The sequence below is a fragment of the Microtus oregoni genome, unplaced genomic scaffold, assembly GCF_018167655.1.
Source record: "Microtus oregoni isolate MIOR12 unplaced genomic scaffold, Mior012 000033F_ref0000390, whole genome shotgun sequence".
In the NCBI taxonomy this organism is placed as follows: domain Eukaryota; kingdom Metazoa; phylum Chordata; class Mammalia; order Rodentia; family Cricetidae; genus Microtus; species Microtus oregoni.
In genome coordinates, this window is record NW_024543092.1 from 5,630,732 (window position 1) to 5,642,097 (window position 11,366).

The following is an 11,366-nucleotide window of genomic DNA, read 5'->3' on the forward strand; positions in this document are numbered from 1 at the left end:
CACAGAAAAAGAAGTTTTATAAGCACTTTAAAATACCTCTTCCCTAAATGATGAAAATGAAGGTGTTCCTTGGTTCTAAAACCTTTGGATTGGACTAAGCCATGCTATGGGCGATCTTGACCTCCAGTGTACAGGTGGCCCAAGGTGAGACTTATCAGCCTCTTAACCAAGCAAACAACTTCTCCTAAAATCCTCCCCCTTTATGCATACAGGAGCTATAGAATGCATTTCCACATATTCTGTTCCCGTGGAATTTGTTTTACCATTAGATGCAAATGTATTGCCATGAATTGTTCCCAGGATGTAAAGAATAAGAACAGTAGAGATAATTAATGATCAGTCTCCAGAAGCTCATTAGTTCACGGCAGAGGTACTTTCCCAAATCAGACCTTAATGAACCAAAAGAAGCAATGCTGAAGCTAATTATCTTTGCAAGAAAAGCTGTTGAAAGATTCCGATTTTTTTTTCATAAAATGGCTCCATGAAGTAGTAACTTAAGATTTGAATATTTGGTTAAAATTATTTCATAAATCACTGATGATGGTGACTCCTGAAGTCTCAGAAAACAGAAGCCATAAAATGTATTTTATAATTCTAATAATTGGTAAAGTATCATTACAAAGTTCAAAATATCACATATAATGAGATGGTATCTATATATACATATAAAGAGATATATAAAATTTGATTTGAAATACTAGCCAAGAAGCTTCTATTTTCTTTGACATTAAATTCTTTTAATGTTCAATATATAACTTCTTTAAATTTATTTCTTGAAAATAATTTTCATGCAGTATATTCTGATCATAGTTGCCCCTCCCATATTTCCTCCCAGATCCTCCCTTTCCCCCAACTCCAAACCTTCTATCTTTCCTGCTCTCTTTAGAAAAAAAAAAAAAAACAGGCCAATAAACAAGCCAGGATAAAACAGAGCAGACAAAGGGAACAAAGCACAATAAACAGATACACACACAGGCACACACACCATAAAACACAAAATTGGAAACCATAACAGGTAAGCAAAAGGCAAGGCAAAAAATGCTCCAAGAAAGCATTATGAGGCAAAAGATCTCCAGTAACACCACTGTGTTTGTTTTGTTGGCCATCTGCCACTGGGCAGCAGGCCTCCTGTTGTGCACGCTTAGTGTGATCCATTGAACTCAACTATTTTTTTCCTTCATGAGCTGTTGTCAATTGAAAATAACTTCTGGGACAGATTCTAAGGTTTCAATTTGTCTTACTTTTTTGTATCTTTTTAGGATCTTTGTTACAACGTTGAGGAGGGTTTGAGGATGATGGAAATTAGTGATATTAATTCTCCCCATTCCTGTATGTTACACATTTTTATCATGATTGCGCTGCTCTCCCAATCAATGGGTAATCTATTTCATTGACCATGGGGCTGCTTTGGAAAACAGAACATTAATCAGTGTAACAAGCAGTGGCAAGGAAATGATTTGTCAACTGGGGCCTACTTGCTTGCTGTTCTTGTTATTGCTGTATAAATAAGTCTGGGATGGCCTAATGGACGATGAGAGACACGTGACCTAATCATCTCATTACTCTGGCCTGCCAACAGGCAGACATGTAAGAAGATCTTCAATCATCAGTCAGCTGACTGTGGACATGTGAGCCAACCAGGCAGCAGGTAAGTCAGGCCAAACAAAAACAGTCTAGCTAACGTAGCATGAGTTTGCTAGACTGCTGCTTAAACACCAGCAATTTGGGGTTGCATATTACACAGCAAAAACTAACTAAATGGCACTAAAATTAATCATTATTCACTAATTACACAAATAAACATCTAATAAATGCTTTCTTATGTAAGGGTCTCACCCAGGCACAGACACGGGTAACCTTGCTATAGACACTAGGAAACAGAAATGGCATTGCAGTGGGATTAGTACTAGAAAACAATTAGAAAAAAAAAGAAGTCAAAATAAAAGGCGATGAGAAAGTCTAAAAACAGTGTGATCAGAATTATATCTTCACCAATGAACAAGGCAAGTTGAAGGAGAACATTTTATCAAAGGAAATAGATGAAAAGGTTCAGTGACATAAAAAGATACAAAGTTTTGGAGAAAAAAGTACAATGAATCGGAAAGGTAGACCGCAAAATTGAACAGGAAATGAAATATGGGCTAAATGGCCTAGTCCCTCCACTACACAATTTCCATTAATAAGAAATCAATTGAGCAACAAGGAGCAATCAACTGTCAGAGCACGGAGTAGTCATTTGCTGAGCTCTGGTATTTAGCACCGTGTCAGTAGTACTGTAGTACAAGTCTCTTCTTGTCTTTTTATCCTGATGATCTAGTTCACAGCATCCTCGTTCTGTTAATCTCATTTAATTAGACTTATTGTCATTCCACTCGGAGAACATACCCTTTAATTGGCATAAATACTCCCAGTTAGACGACAAGTACAGCTATTTGCAAAGCAATTTCACTTTTAATCATTGAGTCTGCGATTTTGTAAAGTTGGTATCCTTGCACTCTGTGTAGTTGTTAGCTTGAAATGACTTAAGTCAACTCCTCCCAGAATCATGAGAAATAAATGGATTTCTTATGATAATCATGTATACATAAATATGCCAAAGAACACCTCTTGGAAGAATTTGGAGAATTATGTGGATAAGCATTTTAAGTGAATCTTAACCTTAATCCTTTGCTTTACTGGAATTTGTCCATTTGCCTGGCATCATTAACGGATAGTAAAGGATAGAAAAATAATAAATTACCTGTAAACCTGAGAGTTGAAAAGTCTCCCAGAGTCAAGCCTACATGGGAACTGGACTGTGTGTTCAGTAAGTGTGCAATGGACACAGTAACAACTTCAATCACCAAATAATCCATAGTCATGAAAGGCTTCCAAAGCTCAAGATTCAAGTAATTTCTTTTCCACAAGACAATACAAAAGGATTTTTTTAAAAAATGCAGAGTTCAATTTATTAAATTGTATTTGTTCTTTAAAAGGAACATAAAGTATAAAATTTTAAAAAATGAAAATATTTTTTTCAAAGCATTTTTAAGTCAGGGATCATAACAAAATGCAAAAAGTAAAAAACATCAACAGATGAAAACTACTAGGTCACAGTTGTCTTCAATATAAGGAAATTATGAGGAATTAGCTTCATTTATACTGCTGTCATCAGTCTAAGTTTAAGATGGGACTCACTGATTTTCCTGAGAATTTAACCTAATACATTTGCTGCATTATTTTAAATTCCAAACTCCAGCTTGAACATTTCATAAGCCTTGGGAAAACTTATTTTGTGGAGACTTAATAATGACCTCAAATATCACATCCTTCTCAGAAATCAAGTGTAGCAAAGTACAAAGAACATAAATTTATCATCTTAGAATATATGATTTGAGGCAATTAGTACATCCCCAAGACTGCAAACATCACCACTATCATGTTCTAAAGGACTGCTATTACTCCAAAATAAAACCCTGTACTCATTAAGTAGACATCCTCTTTTTCTCTTGGTAACCACTAATTTGATTTGTTTTTCTGGATTGACTTATTCTAGTACATATAAACGTAGTTACATGTGCCTAGCATCATACATTTTTTTAATCAGTTAATACCATATCATTTTGAACTTAAAAGACAGTCATGAGTGTAACTTATAAAAAAATAAAGGTTGCAGTGAAAGTTACGCAGCATGTGAGATAAGTGAGCAGTTCCTTTTCTGAATGTAAATTCATTGAGGCAAACAATACAGCTTTAACCTTTTTAGAAGTCATGTTCACTGAGACTAGCCACTCAAAGCAATTTGGTATCGGGGTTAATGGAATGGTGTGAGAAATCAGTACTGTTGCCTCTGTTTATGTAAAATAGGTAAAAGTGATTAGTTTAAGTAATTAGCAAAAGACATTCAACTAACAATTACTCTTTCTGTAATTTTATCCTTGAACATATAGTGGTTTAATTTTGATTTCTATAGCCCATTTTGGTAAAATAATATGGCTAAACCTGAATGCCATAATTAAAATGTTTCAAAACTACAAGTCTGTTTACTGTTGAACCTGGAGAGACTTTTTTAAAGGCTGAGTACATTATTTAAATAAAGCTGTTGACGAAATCCAATAAATTTGATTAGCACACCAGGCTTTTTAAAATTCCATATAATTAATCGAGGCATTTTGATCATCTCATTAGAATTTAAGCCACAGAATAAATAAGCATCAAAACAAAAACTTACAAAAAAGTTTTCAACAGAAAAAAATATTCTGGGATATCAAAAAGCAGGGTGTTCTGTTGAAGCACAGGTGGAGGCTTCTACACATGTAGAAGCCCGAGGACACCCTTTCTTAGGAAGTATTGCCCACCTCTTTAAAGAACATCTCTTCTCTTCTTGGCCAATTCACCAATTGGGCTAAACTGGCTGGCCAATGTGTCCACTTGTCTCTACCTCCTCAGCTCTGGGGTTACAAGTGTGTGCCAGCATGCCTGGCATCTTTACGTGTTCTGGGAATTAAACTCACGTCCCTGTGCTTGTACGGGAAGTGCTTTACCCCAACTGAACAATTACCCCAGGCCCCCTCTTTTCAATCTTTGAATTTCCTCTTTTCACTGATCCTGTCACATTAACAGTCTAACAATTAATGTCTACTTTTGACTAGAAATAGAAGAAAACTGTCTGACTTTTATCAGTTTTCTTGACAAATATTAAATACCAATTTATTTACTTAATATCCTTTGTCAGAAAAGTTTAAATAATTTATGCTAAAAAGGCAAAAACCAATGACTTTTATCTCTAATGGCAAAGGGTAATTGGACCTAAGAATCTGATATCAAGAATTCACTGAAATGTAATCTTACTACTTTCCACACATGAAATATTACCATCACTAGAAATAGCAATAGAAAAGCCATTATCTAATATAATCATGCAAACATGTAAATAAAATGATTTTGGAGATGCTAAAAACTATATTAGTATTAATGAAAAAGAAATAATTTATTTCCCTTGTCAATCAGTTGTGAAATATTTTTTCATTTAAGAATGGAAACTTTAATCCAGCATGTAAAAGGGCTGGAAAATTAAATATCTGTAACAACAAATTTTTACTGTATTTATAGAATGTGTTAACAAATCATGTTTGTAACCCAAATTTACTTCTCTGCAGTTTACTAAGGTCAAGTCACCCTACACCTAATAAATGTAACATCAATACAACCAGGAAATTTTGAAATGTTCTAAGGTAACAAACTTCAAGATGATCAATTACAAAATTAGATGTCAGATATTTACATATATGCGGTAAATGTATGTATTTTTTCAGATGCAACAAAATCCCACACACCTTTAGGAAAATGTCTCAGTTGGGCAGGAATTTCCAAATTAACATACCACAATTCATTTGTGTATTTCCTTTTGACATTACACAAAATTTCTCCCTAACAATAAAAAGTGAATATTCAGGCAATAACTTTCCTTTATTTAAATGTTCCTTCTCTTTCTGCATCTGTGAAGTGAAGGAGGGATCCTTGTGAGGACGTATTTCTTTTTTTTTTTTTTAATATTTTTTTTTGATTTGTTTATTTATTATGTATACAATATTCTGCCTCCATATATGCCCACACGCCAGAAGAGGGCGCCAGATCTCATTACAGATGGTTGTGAGCCACCATGTGGTTGCTGGGAATTGAACTCAGGACCTCTGGAAGAGCAGCCAGTGCTCTTAACCTCTGAGCCATCTCTCCAGCCCGTGAGGACGTATTTCTATTAGACAGAATGCCTCAATATTCTCAACTATTATCTTTCAAACAATCTTCTAAATAACAAGAAATAGTTACATAAAAAGGTGTCTTCAAAAGAACCAGCCTTCTTTTTCTAGATTTCACTAGACTTAGGCTTCACTGTCACAAAACATTTTTTTCCTTCTGAAAACCAAGTTTAGATTAATACTAACAAAACCTACTGGCATATTATTTTAAGCACAATGGGATGAGCTAGTCCTGAGTTTGTTTTAAAGGCATAATCAAAACTCTGCTTCATAGTTATCAAGAAAGCAAAGCCATTTACACCAACATTAGATAACCAGACAAGCAGTGTCAGAAAAATTCTTTCTATGCAAAAAGTTTTGTTCAGAGATTTGACCTAACTGCTCTCATTCATTTCTTTTTGTTTGTTTTGTTTTTGAGACAGGGTTTCTCTGTGTGGCTTTGGTGTCTGTCCTGAAACTAGCTCGCTGCGAACTCTCTACCCTCCTCTACCCAGCTCGACCCCTACCCCCACCCCCCACCCAGTGCTGGGATTACAGGCATGCCACCGCCACCACCTGGCTTTCACTAAAACAATTCTTCAGGTAACAATCACATCTACTTCCAATGTAGTATGTTACTCATGAAAAAAACTTTAAAGTGTTTAAATAGCCTTTCCTCACAACATTTAAAACATAAACCCAATGTCTTTTAGTTGGGGATGGAAACATGCACACAAAATCTGTTTTACACCAAAATCCAATAGTCAAATCTCTACAAATAAAATCTCTTATCAATATAGTAACATAAACTCCCACACCTTCAATGTGTACAGCTTTGCTAAAAAAACACCATTATTACCAATATTACTAAGGTTCTCCTATTCAATGTGAAAACACAGGTAAGAATACAATACTAAAGTATGCAAATAGTGTAAAGACCTAAAAACAGATTCTATACATGATAAATCAGAAATTTACACTTAGTATTTCTCACTGTTGTGTTGCTGGGATTCCCATTAAATATCTTCATTGGGCTTAATCCAGTATTTCTTTATTTCTACACTTTTCTTAATTTTTTTTTTGTTTTGGTTTTTTCGAGACAGGGTTTCTCTGTGGTTTTTGGAGCCTGACATTTACCAGATTTTGCAGTCACTAAAGAGAACGAGACTGCTTGACTAAAGGTTACTGATAATGAACTAAAATTTGCAGTGTGATTTACCTTAAAGAAAGTCAACACCATTTAAGATACTAGGAAAATTTTTAAAAACTGCTTTGTTTTTTAACAAAAATCCAAGTCATAGTACCCAATGACTAGAAAATTAACATATACACACATATTTAAACAGTTTTAATAAATTATGGCTCTTCATTTAGTATTTCAAATATGTACCCACCTACACACTCACATGGATTACAGAGGAGAAACAGCCGATAAGCCCAAGATTATGAGGTCTCAACCATAGATAAAAAACCAGTCAACTACAGAATACTGAGAGTGGGATAAAGTCTTCCTGAGGGAAAAAAATGCCCCAACTGGCTATCCAATACCAAGTGGTCAGCCCTGAAATAACACTCATGGACTAGCATGTTGTCTTTAAGTACTTAGGAATGCACACAAACACACATTTAAAGAGCCCATGAATTTGAGCAAGAGGGGTACATAGAAGGTGCTGGAGGGAGGAAAAGGAAGGGGGAAAAAGACATTAATTTTAAAAGTTAAAAAAATTAAATTGCCTCTTAATGTGTATCAGGATCACTTGGATACCCGAACACAGATTGCTGCTTCTGACCCCCAAGAAAACTGTGAGGCCTCAGTTTTCTGACAAAGAGTATATATAATCTCTGGTGAAGGAGGCTGAGACTAAAAGTGAACTTTGACATTGGCTTCCATTCCTAGACTTGACCTTATCTTGGTAACTACCAAAGACAGAAATCAACAACCTACTAGGCCAATATCACAACCATTTCTTTTTCATGCTTAAGAGGTTCCCATTACATATCTTAAGACAAACAGTCATGCAAGAAACTGGCTTTCCCCTAACACTAGATGGATGAAATCACTTTGAAGATGTTGAAGAAGTTGAAAAAACTTAAGTTTTACAAATTTAAAAACTTCATGTTCACCAGTAAAACCTGAGTCAGCAATAATAAGCATCAATCAGCAACACTTAGAACATTTGAAATGTTACTATTACAGAAACAATATGATTGTGTTTGGAAACTATCAAAAAAGTATTAAAATTTTATCCAGGTCAAAGTTTCTCTTTACAAGTGAACGAGGCATGTAAGTTCATTTTAGGAATTTGAATATATGAAGCAGAAAGAAAATATTTTCACAATATAATAATATGGTGGCACAATGAAAAGAGAACAGCAAACGGTACGTAAAAGAAATGCACGATGGAGCAGAGCCGCACACCACTCAGGATATCCCTGTGTCCCCAAGCTCGGCCATTCAGAGTTCACAGCAGAAGGCAGAAAGGTGTGGAAAGATTGGTGGTTAGTAACTTGCCCTTGAGAAGGAAGAAAATGAAGAGCAGGGGAATAAAAACAGCTCAGGAAAGAATATGGTCATAAAACATGGAAATGATATGGATGACCATCACACATCTGGGGATCTGAATCAGACTGTGAGAATTATGAATTGCATAATTATGAGACTATTCTTATGATAACTGAAAAATTTCAAACGAACTATGATGTTTTTGGAAGACTGTTGGAAATCCAGATGCAGTTCTTTCATATAAGGTGTTAACAGAACATAACAAGTCACTATAAATTACTTATAGAGAAAAATAAAAACATGAAGAGGTTAGTAAAATGCAGAAGGAGCGCTAAGAAACAAAAGTGGAGTCACACAACATGTAAATGTAAGCAGAAATTGGACTCCTCAATTTAGTCTTGAAACAAGCTCAAAGAAGAAATGCTCGTCTTTTAAGTGAAAAAATAAGGATGTTACATTTTTTAAAAATTCGTAATTCAATAAAGAAGTAACAACTTGAAATTTGTCTTAGAAAACAATGGAAATGAAAAAAAAATCTAAGAAATGAATGAAGTAAGAAACAAGCAACAGGTCAAGAAAATTAAGAGAAATTAATAAGAAATCACACTGCTTCAGTCATCAGACAGAACTCAAAGTTCAAAATCTAGGATATAAACTCTTTAAAATGGATTAAGTATTAATGAAGTAAAGCTGGAAAAACATAAGGGATGTTACCTGGGAAAACTGGGAATTAGAAACTCATCAAATGAGCTGAGAAAGACTAAAGATACCTGAAAGAGATCAATACCCAATGACTCATACAAGGAAGCACAACACATCTTGGCTAAAAGCACGGAGCAGGTGACATGCCCCTGAGTGCTCTTGTATTGTAATTCCTGCAGGTACTTGGGACCCAACAGATGTTTCCTTCCACAAGAAAATTTGGTGACTGCGACTTAGGGCCGACCAACAATCTCAAGAGCCTTTCAAAACGTAAGAGAAAACCGTCCTTCCGTCATAAGTCAGCAGGAACACCCCAATTTCAAATCTGCAATCAGAACTCTAAAAAACAAGTCAGGAATAGTCAAATAAAACAGAAAGAGAATAAATGAGCATCTCTATCTGGAAAGATTGAAAGCACAAACTCATCATATAGTAGCAAAGTCTGAGGGTAAAATGTGGCCCGTGAGAAGCACTCTGAGGAAATGACTCTGTTCCTGAGTGTTCCGCTGTTGCAAAGCTTCACATACAGTATGGAACTCAACACTCTAACATCAGTGTTCCTGTCATGGCGCACTGCTAAGTCCGGACAGCTACTAGCTCAGAGGCAGTCATGCTAGTTTTTCTTTGGATTTCAGGTTTCTGATATAATTGTTTTTACTTTGATAAAATACAGAATAGTTAACTTGTTTTAAGTTAAACATACAATAATGTATTGATAAAGATAACAAACTATACATTTTTAAAGTTCCCAGAGTTCTCATTTTTAAGAGGTAGTCTTTTCTTAATTTAATAAATATAACTAATCCAGTAAGTTTTAACTTTCTTTTAAAAGCTTTATCTTCAATATAGTTAGGAAAAAATGCCTATGATTAGAGGAAAACTTGGAAAGCTTTGGATTAGCCTTGAGGTGAATTCAAGTTCAGCTATAATTCATAGTACTTTGAAACACTCATGTAACGAATTCATCAAAGACCCAGAGAGGAATTCTCTGTATGACACTTACAACCCTGTAAACCCAAATGTTCAACTTCTGCCTTAAGCTCTTAGTAGTTTCTTAAATAAGACTATAATATTTTTACAATACTTACCATGCTCATGTCTATTTTTGTAAAACAAGGTCATTGTATTCTTTAGGATTTCATTAGTACTAAAATTGTTTCATTAAGCAAATATTTGAGCTTTCAGTTCCTGTGTCTCCCAAAGTTGCCTCCACATCACTGCAGGCTAAAATGCAGTGATATCAACGGCAATTAAATATTAACTACCATGAAGAATGAGTAATAGTTTTTCTGTCCGGAATTTCATGCTAGCTGTAAGACTCAAGTTTTACTAAGTATCCATTTTTGGATATCTAAAGCTAACTACAACAATAACAGGTTCAGAAAACAGCCAAATTAGCTTAACTCAAATGAGATATATGTCTAGTTTGACTACCATTTTTTTCACCCAGAATAAATTGTAAAAAATATTTGAACAAAATAAAAAAGTAGATAAAAACAATTTTCATGTACATATAGTGTTATTAAAATATCCATTTAAGTTAGTGAAAAAGAAAGGTGAAAAAATGTTAATCATCTCAGTTGTGGAACTAGATTTAAGTTTATGAATCATAAATTTTTAAAAAGTAAAAACATAAAAGGTTAATGTTTGTATTACCTAAATAGACACATTCTTCAGAAAAAAATTTTAAAAAGCAAAGTTATATTTTTATATAACTTTTTAATATAATTTTTATTTTATATAATTTTATATTCCTATTTTTACCTTTTGGCAGAAACAAAATTTTTTTTATTACTGTTTTTAATGCAATTCAGACTCACAGTTGAAAAAAAAGTTTAAGCACCGAAATTACAAATTCTCCTAAGTTAAATGGCGGACGAGGCAACACAAGTGACTAGTTTTCCCACCACACTTTTCAACTCTACTAAGAACCTGACGCTGCCAACACATCCGGAGCAGCTGAGAGTCCATCTTTAATGCCCAAGGATCCCTCCTCCCTAGTCTGACTACCTTATCTGAGAAATAGAAACCAGTAAGCACAAAGCACTCTGAAAACCATAGAAAGAGTAGACACAGGTGGTTTCCAACATCACTACCCATTTCAGCTTAGCACTGCTAGCATTCATCTGGACACGTCACTTACGTCTCTGCCTCTGGAATCTACTTCTAAATACTGACACTGCATGTTCATTTCTTTAAAACAAGCACATTAAGTGAACTGGTATACATAAATTTGAAAACTGTAAGCTCTTGACTATTCACAACCACACTTGATCTTCCCAAAAACGACACAATTCTTATGTTCTGACAGAGCAGTGTGTGAAGCATAGCTGTGGGAACGTTTCAAGATTATCAACCAAGAGAGGTCTCTGTTTGATGGTAACTGACAAAATTTCAGTTTTTAAAATGTCTTAAAACAATACCAGTGTATTTTTTATAGACAT